Below are 10014 nucleotides of genomic sequence, written 5' to 3'. Positions count from 1 at the left end.
GATAAGAAAGTCATTCCCATCTTAGTCTAAGAAATCTAGAGATATGTACTCTCATTCTAATGTTTTAGCGGGGTATTCATATGGAAATCGTAAGAAGCAAAATTCAGGTTTTAAATCTCAGGATACATCTGTGGCTAGCCGGATAATGCTAGACCTTTCAGACCTGAGTGCCAACATTGTGGTAGGTATCACCTTAGTGTGTGTAGGATGAACGATGGATCTTGTTTTAAATGTGGTTTTCAAGACCACTAATCAAAGACTGCCCTGAGGTGGTCGAGAAAGAAAAATTTCACAGTACAAAGTCGAGTAGTACAGCTACAAAAGGGAGACCCCTGAGAAACGCCAGTAATGGACTAGTAGTAAAAATGTAGCGAGGGGTACAGCGGTGAGATTCAAAGCTAGAGCTCCGGCTAGGGCCTATGCCATACGTGCGTGTGAGGACGCATCTTCTCCTGATGTGATCACTGGTACTTTTTCTCTTTATGATACTACTGTTATTGCCTTGATTAGCCCTGGTTCTACCCATTCATATGTGTGCATGAAATTGGTATCTAGAATGAATATGCCTGTTGAGTCTACGAAATTTATGATTAAAGTGTCAAACCTGTTAGGCAAGCATGTTTTATTTGATAAGGTATGCAAGAAATGTCCCTTGATGATTAGAGGTCATTGTTTTCTGGCCGACTTGATGTTGTTGCCATTTGATGAATTTGATGTTATATTAGGTATAGATTGGTTGACACTTCATGATGCTGTAGCTAATTGTAGACAAAAAGTTATTAAATTGAAATGTGAAAATAGTGAAATTACCCGGGTTGAATTAGATGAGTCAGATCGGTTGCCAATCGTGATTTCTTCGATGTTTGCTCGAAAATGTATAAGAAAAGGGTGTGAGGCTTATTTGGGTTATGTGTTGAATACGAAAGGGTCTGAATTGAAAATTGAATCAGTGCTAGTTGTATGCGAGTATTTAGACATATTCCCGGAAGAATTGCCAGGTTTGCCTCTAATTAGAGAAGAGGAGTTTGGTATTGATGTAATGCCAGGGACAACACCTATTCCGATTGTTCTATATAGGATGGCCCCGACTGGGTTGAAAGAATTGAAGTCACAGTTGCAAGAATTGACCGACAAGGGTTTTGTGAGACCGAGCTTTTCACCGTGGGGTGCTCCGATATTATTCGTGAAAAAGAAAGACGGTTCAATGAGATTGTGTATAGACTATCGACAACTCAATAAGGTAACAATCAAGAACAAGGATCATTTGCCAAGGATTGATGACTTGTTTGATCGATTGAAAGGAGCAACATGGTTTTCTAAAATAGACTTGAGGTTTGGCTACTATTAGTTACAAGTTAAAGAGTCAGATGTGCCAAAAATTGCTTTTAGAACGAGGTATGGTTACTATAAATTTCTTGTTATGCCATTTGGGTTGACAAACACACTTGCTGTGTTTATGGATTTAATGAACCGAATATTTCGGCCATATTTGGACAAGTTTTTTGTTGTGTTTATTAATGATATTCTGATTTATTTGAAAGATGAGGCAGAACATGCCAAGCACTTGAGAACTGTTTTCCAGACTTTAAGAGACAAACAATTGTATGCTAAGTTTAGTAAAAGCGAATTTTGGATTTGAGAAGTTGGATTCTTGGGCCACATTGTTTCAAGTGATTGTATCCGAGTTGATCCTAGCAAGATTTCTACTATCGTCGAATGGAAATCACGAAAGAATGTATCCGAAATTAGAAGCTTTTTGGGCTTAGTCAGTTACTATCGACGGTTTGTGAAAGGATTTTTTATGATTGCCACTCCTATGACGAGATTGCTTCAAAAATATGTCAAGTTTGAGTGGTCAGAAAAGTGTCAACAAAGCTTCGAGAAATTAAAGATGCTATTGACCGAGGCTCCAGTTTTGGTACAACCCGAGTTGGGCAAAGAGTTTGTGATTTATTATGATACTTCCTTAAATGGTTTGGGATGTGTATTTATGCAAGAGGGTTAAGTCGTAGCTTATGCTTCGAGACAGTTGAAGCCTCACGAGAAGAACTATTCAACACATGACTTAGAGTTGGTCGTCATAGTGTTTGCTTTGAAGATTTAGCAACATTATTTATTTTATGAGAAATGCCATGTTTATACTGATCACAAAAGTCATAAGTACTTGATGACTCAAAAGGACTTGAACTTGCGGTAACGAATATGGTTAGAACTGTTAAAAGATTATGAGCTGGTGATTGATTACCATCTGGGTAAAGCGAATATGGTCGCTGACACTTTGAGTAGGAAGTCATTGTTTGCCTTGAAGGCTATGAATATACGGCTAACTTTGTCCGATGATGGTTCGATTTTATCCGATTTGAGAGCTTGACTGACTTTTCTTCAACAGATTTGTAATGCTCAGAAAGTTGATAAAGTGTTACAAGCTAAGAGAGTTCAGTGTGAGTCCAGCAGTGAACTAGATTTTTAGAGTGACTCCAATGGTTGTTTGAGATTCCGTGCTAGGGTTTGTGTTCCGAAAGACACTGAGTTCATTCAGAATATTTTAAATGAGGCACACAGTGGTTGTTTGACCGTTCACCCGAGCAGTACAAAAATGTATAATGACTTGAAGAAAATGTATTGGTGGAATGGTATGAAAAGAGATATCATGAGTTTGTATCGAAATGTCTAATTTGTCAGCATGAAAAGGCCGAACACCAAGTACCTTCGGGCTTGCTTCAGCCTATCATGGTTCCCGAGTGGAAATGAGACCAGATTACTATGGATTTTGTAACAGGTCTGCCACTGACTCCAAGAAAGAAAGATACCGTGTGGGTTATTGTCGATAGATTGACTAAATCGGCTCACTTATCCCGATACGTATCGATTACTCACTTGATAAGTTAGCCGAGTTATATGTTGGTGAAATTGTGAGATTGAACGGAGTACCTTTGTCGATTATTTCAGATAGAGATCCAAGGTTCACTTCGCGATTTTGGAAAAAGTTGCAAAAAGCTCTAGGTACAAAGCTAAATTTTAGTACTGCTTTCCATCTGCAAACTGACGGTCAGTCTGAGCGAGTAATTCAAATACTTGAAGACATGCTCCGATGTTGTGTACTGGAATTCCAAGGTAGTTGGGAAAAGTGCTTACCGTTGGTAGAGTTTGCCTACAACAAGAGTTATCAGTCGAGTTTAAAAATGGCGCCTTATGAGGAATTATATGGGTGTAAGTGGTGAACACCTCTGTATTGGACTGAACTCAGAGAAAATTAGATTTACGAGGTTGACTTAGTCAAAGAAACCAAAGAGAAAGTGAAGATAATTTGTGATTGTTTGAAAGCTGTTTTGGATAGATAGAAATCCAACGCGGATTTGAAACAGAAAGAGATTGAGTTTCAGGTCGGTGATAAGGAATTTTTGAAAGTGTCTCCATGGAAAAAGGTTTCGAGATTTGGTCGAAAAGGAAATTGAGTCCTTGTTTTATAGGGCCGTATAAGATAACCGAGAGAATAGGGCCGGTTGACTATCGGTTGGCTTCGCCATCAGAGTTGGAAAAGATTCACGATTTGTTCTATGTGTCTATGTTGCACCGATATAGATCATATCTTTCACATGTGATTTCACCGACAGAAGTTGAGATTCGACTGGATATGACTTATGGTGAGGAACCGGTTAAGATTTTGGCTCGGGAATCCAAACAATTGAGGAATAAAAGTATTGCCCTTGTGAAAGTGTTATGGCAAAGACATAGGTTTGAAGAGCCTAATTGGGAGCTCGAAGAGGCCATGAGGAAACAATACCCAAACCTTTTTACCGGTAAGATTTTCGGGGACGAAAATCCCTAAAGGGCGAGAGAGTTGTAACATCCCGATTTAGGGTCTAATTGGAACAGTGGTTTTGAGACCATAAATTTGAAATAGAAATAATTATTTTATGATTATTTGATGGTTCATGATATGATTGCATGTTTGTGTGAAATTTTCACTAAGAAATTTTATGCCTAAAGTGTCCAATTTGATAATTAGGACTAAATTGAATAAGTTAAAAAATACATGTTCTAGAAGCTTTGAGAATGAAATTGCCATGGATTTTTAATTAGACGGTCTTAAATAGCAATTTGGTCAAATTCTAAAATTTTGGACAAAAATGGACATGAATAGTAAAAATTTGAAAGAAAAGCCTTAAGGGCATTTTAGTCATTCAGTAATTAAAAGAATAAAAAGGGAAAAATAAAGCAAAATTTGCTCATCTTCTCCATGTATGTGCCGAAATTCCAAGAGACACCATAGCTAAGGTTTCTTCACTTTTCAAGCTCAAAAGTAAGTGCATCCTAGTCCCGTTTTTAATTTTTTTTTATACTTTTATAGTTGTTATCAACTGGTCTAGCCATATCTACCATTTATTTGAGCTAAGGTTCATGTTTGTAATTTGACCGATGTGTGACATGCTTGTATTTTGATGTTTAATGAAAGAATATGCGAGTTTGATGTGTGTGTGTGTGTGTAACATCTTTTACAAAGTGATTTTTCATGAAAACACTTAAAAAGGGCTTATTTGTAAAAGATGAAAAAGTGGATAGTAGAAATGTGATTTAATGAGAAATGTGGGCTGATATGAGTAGGAATATGTATCGGCTAGGCTTGGATAACAAAGAAAATGCATGCATTTCATTTTACGAGCCTAGAGACCAATTTGTAAATAAGTGAAAAGTTAGGGGTAAAAAGGTAATTCTACCAAAATATGTATTATGGGTTGATTCAAACAATGTATGTATTAAATAAGTTAAATTTGACATTATAGATTAAGAAAAACGTGATTCGGGTCTTGATCGGGAGAAAAATAAGGTTTGCGAAGAATAGGCTCGTTTTCATCATTTTGGTACCGAGGTAAGTTCATATGTGAATAATGCAATATGTAATCCATTTTAAATGCTTAAATATTGCATGTATGGTAAGTTCATATATGATGTTATGTCATATTTCTATTGCTTTGATATCATGTGAATTTAAATGCTTTATTACTATTATGAGTATGCCTTGATCATTTCATGATTAAATGATGGATATTATGTACATTGAGATTGACATTACGAGCTAGTCCGACAGTGATACAACAAGAAAGGAAATCTCGTTTGAACCTTAGGAATAGTTTAGGATACAAGTGACATGTCACTAGGAATCTTATGATTTGAGCTCATGAGATATGTGATATAAGTTTATATGGTTCCGGGTGTTGGTCTTGTACATTCTACCGGTGGCTAGGTAGTCCGTCATGTGTTGCGGATACCTGACAGCCTGTGTGAGTAGCCCGTGTACGTCCTGACCGACAGCTTGTGTGAGCAGACCTATGAGTAGCTCGAGAATGAGCTTTAATATGTTTTGCGATATGAGTTAGCTTTAGCTACGTATGTGGCACTTATGCGCGAGCTACCGTGTATCCAATAGTAATACAAGTGTTCAACGGGTAAATTATTGAGTAACTTGACAGAAGACCCAAGGGGTAAGTCAATGAGAAGAATGAGTATGAGTTGTATTACGAGTTGGTACAGGTTTGTATACCAAACTCATGAGTAATGCCTTGATTTATGATGAACTTATGATAAGGTTGTTTATGTGATGAGTAAGTTTAGTGATTTGATGAAATACAAATTTATGTTCATTATGTTAATGTATGTTAAATACTTGTTTAGATTCCATATTATTTGCATATGGACTTACTAAGCTTTAAAGCTTACCCCCCTTTTCTTTCCTTTTTCTTATAGTATTACCAAGCTAGTTAGGGGATCGGAGGACGTTGGAGTTTCGATCACACTATCAATTGGACATTTGGGTATAGTTAGTCTCAACATTTTGAGTGTTACATGTATAGGAAACTTGATTATTTTGTTATATGTCATATGGTGGTATTATGATTATTTTGTATATGGCCATGAGAGATGACCCATATTGATTATTGGGTGGTAACCTTAATTGCTTATGCATGCATGCAATGTGTTTATGCTTTGTGATGTGGTTGGTGGCTGATTGCTAGTATGGATGTGATAAATGGCATATATGTTTAATGAATGAATTGGGACAAATAGGCATGACTATAACTATAGTAAAATTTAGTTTGAAAGTAGGTTTATAATGATGAATAATTATGAAACTGGTGTGGAATGCTATATGAAAGCATGATGGTTTGAATATGTGATAAGTTGACATTACGAAGGCATGGACTAATCATGATTATGAGAATTTGAGTGAGCATTTGAGGGTGGCAAATGGCTTGGAAAATAGCCTCAAAGTTGTCCACACGGGTAGACACACGGGCATGTGTCTAGGTTGTGTGTGACACACAGTTTGTCCCATGGGTGTGTGATCTGGCCGTGCGTCCCCTGCACCTTAATTAGGTAAAACAGAATGCCCAGTAGTAAACACACGGGCAGAGACACAGCTGTGTGTCTCAACAGTGTGAAGGACACGGCCTTAGGACATGGGCATGTGCCCAGGCCATGTGAACTCTACACTTGACTTTTATGAATTTAATTCACCACACGAGCTAAGCACACGGGCGTGTGATAGGGCCGTGTGACCCTAATAGGTTGACGACGTTATAAACAGAGAATTATAGAGGCTGAGGACATGGGCGTGTCCCAAGCCACACAGACGTGTGCAGCTGTACGGCCTAACCACACGGGTGTGTGACCCCCAAAGCATGAAAATTTCCTAAATGTTGTAAAAGTTTCGTAACTTCTCGATTTAGTCCCGAACCACTCCCAATGTATGTTTTGGGCGTCGTGGGCCTATACAAGGGACGTTATACTTGTGTATGAATGGTTTTAAATTGAACAAAATTTTGTGGCCTGGTTTTGTATGATTGGTTATGTTTAAGTCCGGTAATGCCTCGTATCCTGTCCCGGTGTCGGACACGGGTAAGGGGTGTTACACATACTATTGAAAGCAATGATTGAAACATACTTGAAAAATTTTAAAAGTTTGAGCAATTTATTTGCCTTACCCCCCTTAAAAAGGAACAATGTCCTCATTGCAAGAACAAAGTAATGAATGAAAACTGAACACCAGGTAGGGTTGTAAAGAAAGAGAGGTGAGTCATTAAGACTGCTTAATACCAAGTCTTGTAACACCCCTTACCCATGTTCTAAGCCGGAACAAGGTACGGAATATTACAGATCACGAAAACATGAATTCACACATTTACCTAATCTTACGTAATTAATTCTTCTAGCTTGAACAAAAATAGATAACATCAACAGATATACATAAGTACAAGTAAATTATTAAATTTTGAAAAGTAATATTTTAAAACAAATTAATTATGACACATAACAAAATGATTCAGCCCTCTATACATGCCATAACTCCAAAATACTGTTTACAAAATACCAAAAAGTATTGATAGTGTGGATGGGTCTCCGACGATCTCCAAATCTCGAGCTGGCTTAGTAATTCTATAAGACAAGAAAAATAAAAGAAGGTAAGCATATAGCTTAGTAAGTAAGTACAAAATTGATATTCAATTTATCAAAGTAAAACAATCATACTAGTATATAATCACATATTCAGGACAGGCTGTTTTCTAGAGTCCCGGTTTAAAAAAAAAATCATATCTCGAGCTACAAAACTCGAAATCCAATTTTGTAAATTTTCCCTAAACTAGACTCATATGTCTACTTACTAATTTTTTTCTAGAATTTTTGGTTGGGTCAATTAGTACAGTTTATTAGTTAAGGTCTCCCTTGTTTTACGGTTTGACTACTCTGACCCCTGTGCACTACGAACCAAATTTCTCCCTGTATAGAATTCCAAAAACAATACTATTTGTTTCCCTTAAAAATAGACTCAATAAGGAATCCATGCATATAAAGTATGACTCTTAATAACTTTTTTACAATTTATGGTGAATTTCTAAAGTCAGAACAGGGGATCTCAAATTCATTCAAACCCTGTTTCACAAGAATTCAAATATCACACAATATAGAATTCTTTTGCTTCCCTTGTTTCTTTTATGTGAAACTTTTATGTGAAAATATACTCATGAAGCTTTATTTTCATATATCATTTGCATTTTTATTTAACTTCCACGATTTTTGGTAAATTTTTACATGTAACTACTGCTGTCCAACACTATTTTATTTCCAACATTCAATCTTGCATAATTTCACCTAGTCCTTTTTGTTATACCAGAATTCACTCAATTATCAAGCACATAGCTCCTAACTTTTCATAAACATAAATTTGCACATATCCACCTTATAATAACTTTCGCATATTACCACTTTATCGATTTTCCCCGTTGAACTCAACAGAAAAATAACAAATATACCATTGTTTGCACATATTTCTCCTTTCCACACTTATGGCTGAAGCTATCTGATTCGCATAGTAGCCTGCACTTAGTACTACACATGCGACCAACAATCCGGTACACGTAGTAGCCTGCACTTAGTACTACACACATGACCTCACCATCTGATACATGTAGTAGCCTGCACTTAGTACTACACATGCGACCAAAAATCCGGTACACGTAGTAGCCTGCACTTAGTACTACACACATGACCTCACCATCTGATACATGTAGTAGCCTGCACTTAGTACTACACACGTGATCGAAGTCATTGAGTATGCATACTAGCCTGCACTTAATACTACACATGCGACTTAACAGTATGGTACACGTAGTAGCCTGCACTTAGTACTACACACGTGTATTCACAATGGGTCATTCGTATTCTTCCTATTCTGAGGGTTCAATCGGAAAATCTTTCCTTTTTCACCGTTAACACTTATTCATAATCTAATTAAATTTGCAAGTTTCCATCATCTAATCATTCTATGGAAAGTCACCAATTCATATGATAACAACATAAAATAACATAAAAAAATAGATAAATTATTCATGTACAAATTTACCCCGGTGCAAACTTTAGAAATGTTATAATTTAGTCCGAAAGCTTTTCTTTTCCCCGATCACGATCGATTCCACGTCTTTCTTGATCTATAACAACACATTTAGCTCATTTAACACTCATACTATTTATTTCAATCCAAAAATCACATTATGGAAAAATTACATTTTTGCCCCCTAACTTTTACAAAATTATGATTTTGCCCCTAGGCTTAGAAATTTAATTTCAGCCCTTATTCTTATGTTTTATGACATGCTAAACATTTATCTCTTCTATGGAAACATCAAATTCTCACTCTAACATGTACTTATGAACATTAGGTATTTTTACCGATTAAGCCCTTTTACTCGTTTTCACTCAAAACTGAGTAGCACAAGTTGTCTAACATAATTTAAAACCTCATATTCTATCATAAAACACCAAAATACACAAATTTCACCTATGGGTACATTTCCAAATATGAACCCTAGGTTGAATTATTGCTAACATAAGCTAAATCGAGCTACCGGGATTTCAAAAATATAAAAATCATTAAAAACGGGGCTTGAAATCACTTACTATGAAGCTTGAAAATTGAAGAAACCCTAGCTATGGAGGAGAGCAAAATTCGGCAGCAACTAATTGAGAAGATGACCATTTTTGTGTTATTTTTCCCATTTTATTTCATTTAATATACAAATGACCAAAATACCCTTACTACTAAACTTTCCAAAAATTCCATCCATGTCCAATTTTTGTCCATAAACTTAGAAATTGGTCAAATTACTATTTAAGACCTCCTAATTAATATTCCAAAGCAATTTCATACTAAAAACTTCTAGAACACAAGTTTTGCAAATTATTCAATTTAGTCCCTAATCTCAACTTAAGCGCTTAGTGCATAGAATTTCATCACGAAATTTCCACTCAATCATGAAATCATATCATAAACCTCAAAATAATTATAAAAAAATTATTTCTATCTCAAATTTATGGTCACTAAACCACTATTCCGATTAGGCCCTAATTCGGGTTGTCACAAGTCTTTCCTAATAACCCAATCCTAGACATGTTTATTCCCATTGACACATCACTTAGTCTTTTTCTTTCTAAAAAAGTGTTAAGTTTATTCATGCTTGC

Source organism: Gossypium arboreum, chromosome 3, assembly GCF_025698485.1.
Source record: "Gossypium arboreum isolate Shixiya-1 chromosome 3, ASM2569848v2, whole genome shotgun sequence".
In the NCBI taxonomy this organism is placed as follows: Eukaryota; Viridiplantae; Streptophyta; class Magnoliopsida; order Malvales; family Malvaceae; genus Gossypium; species Gossypium arboreum.
This window is presented reverse-complemented; position numbering follows the sequence as displayed.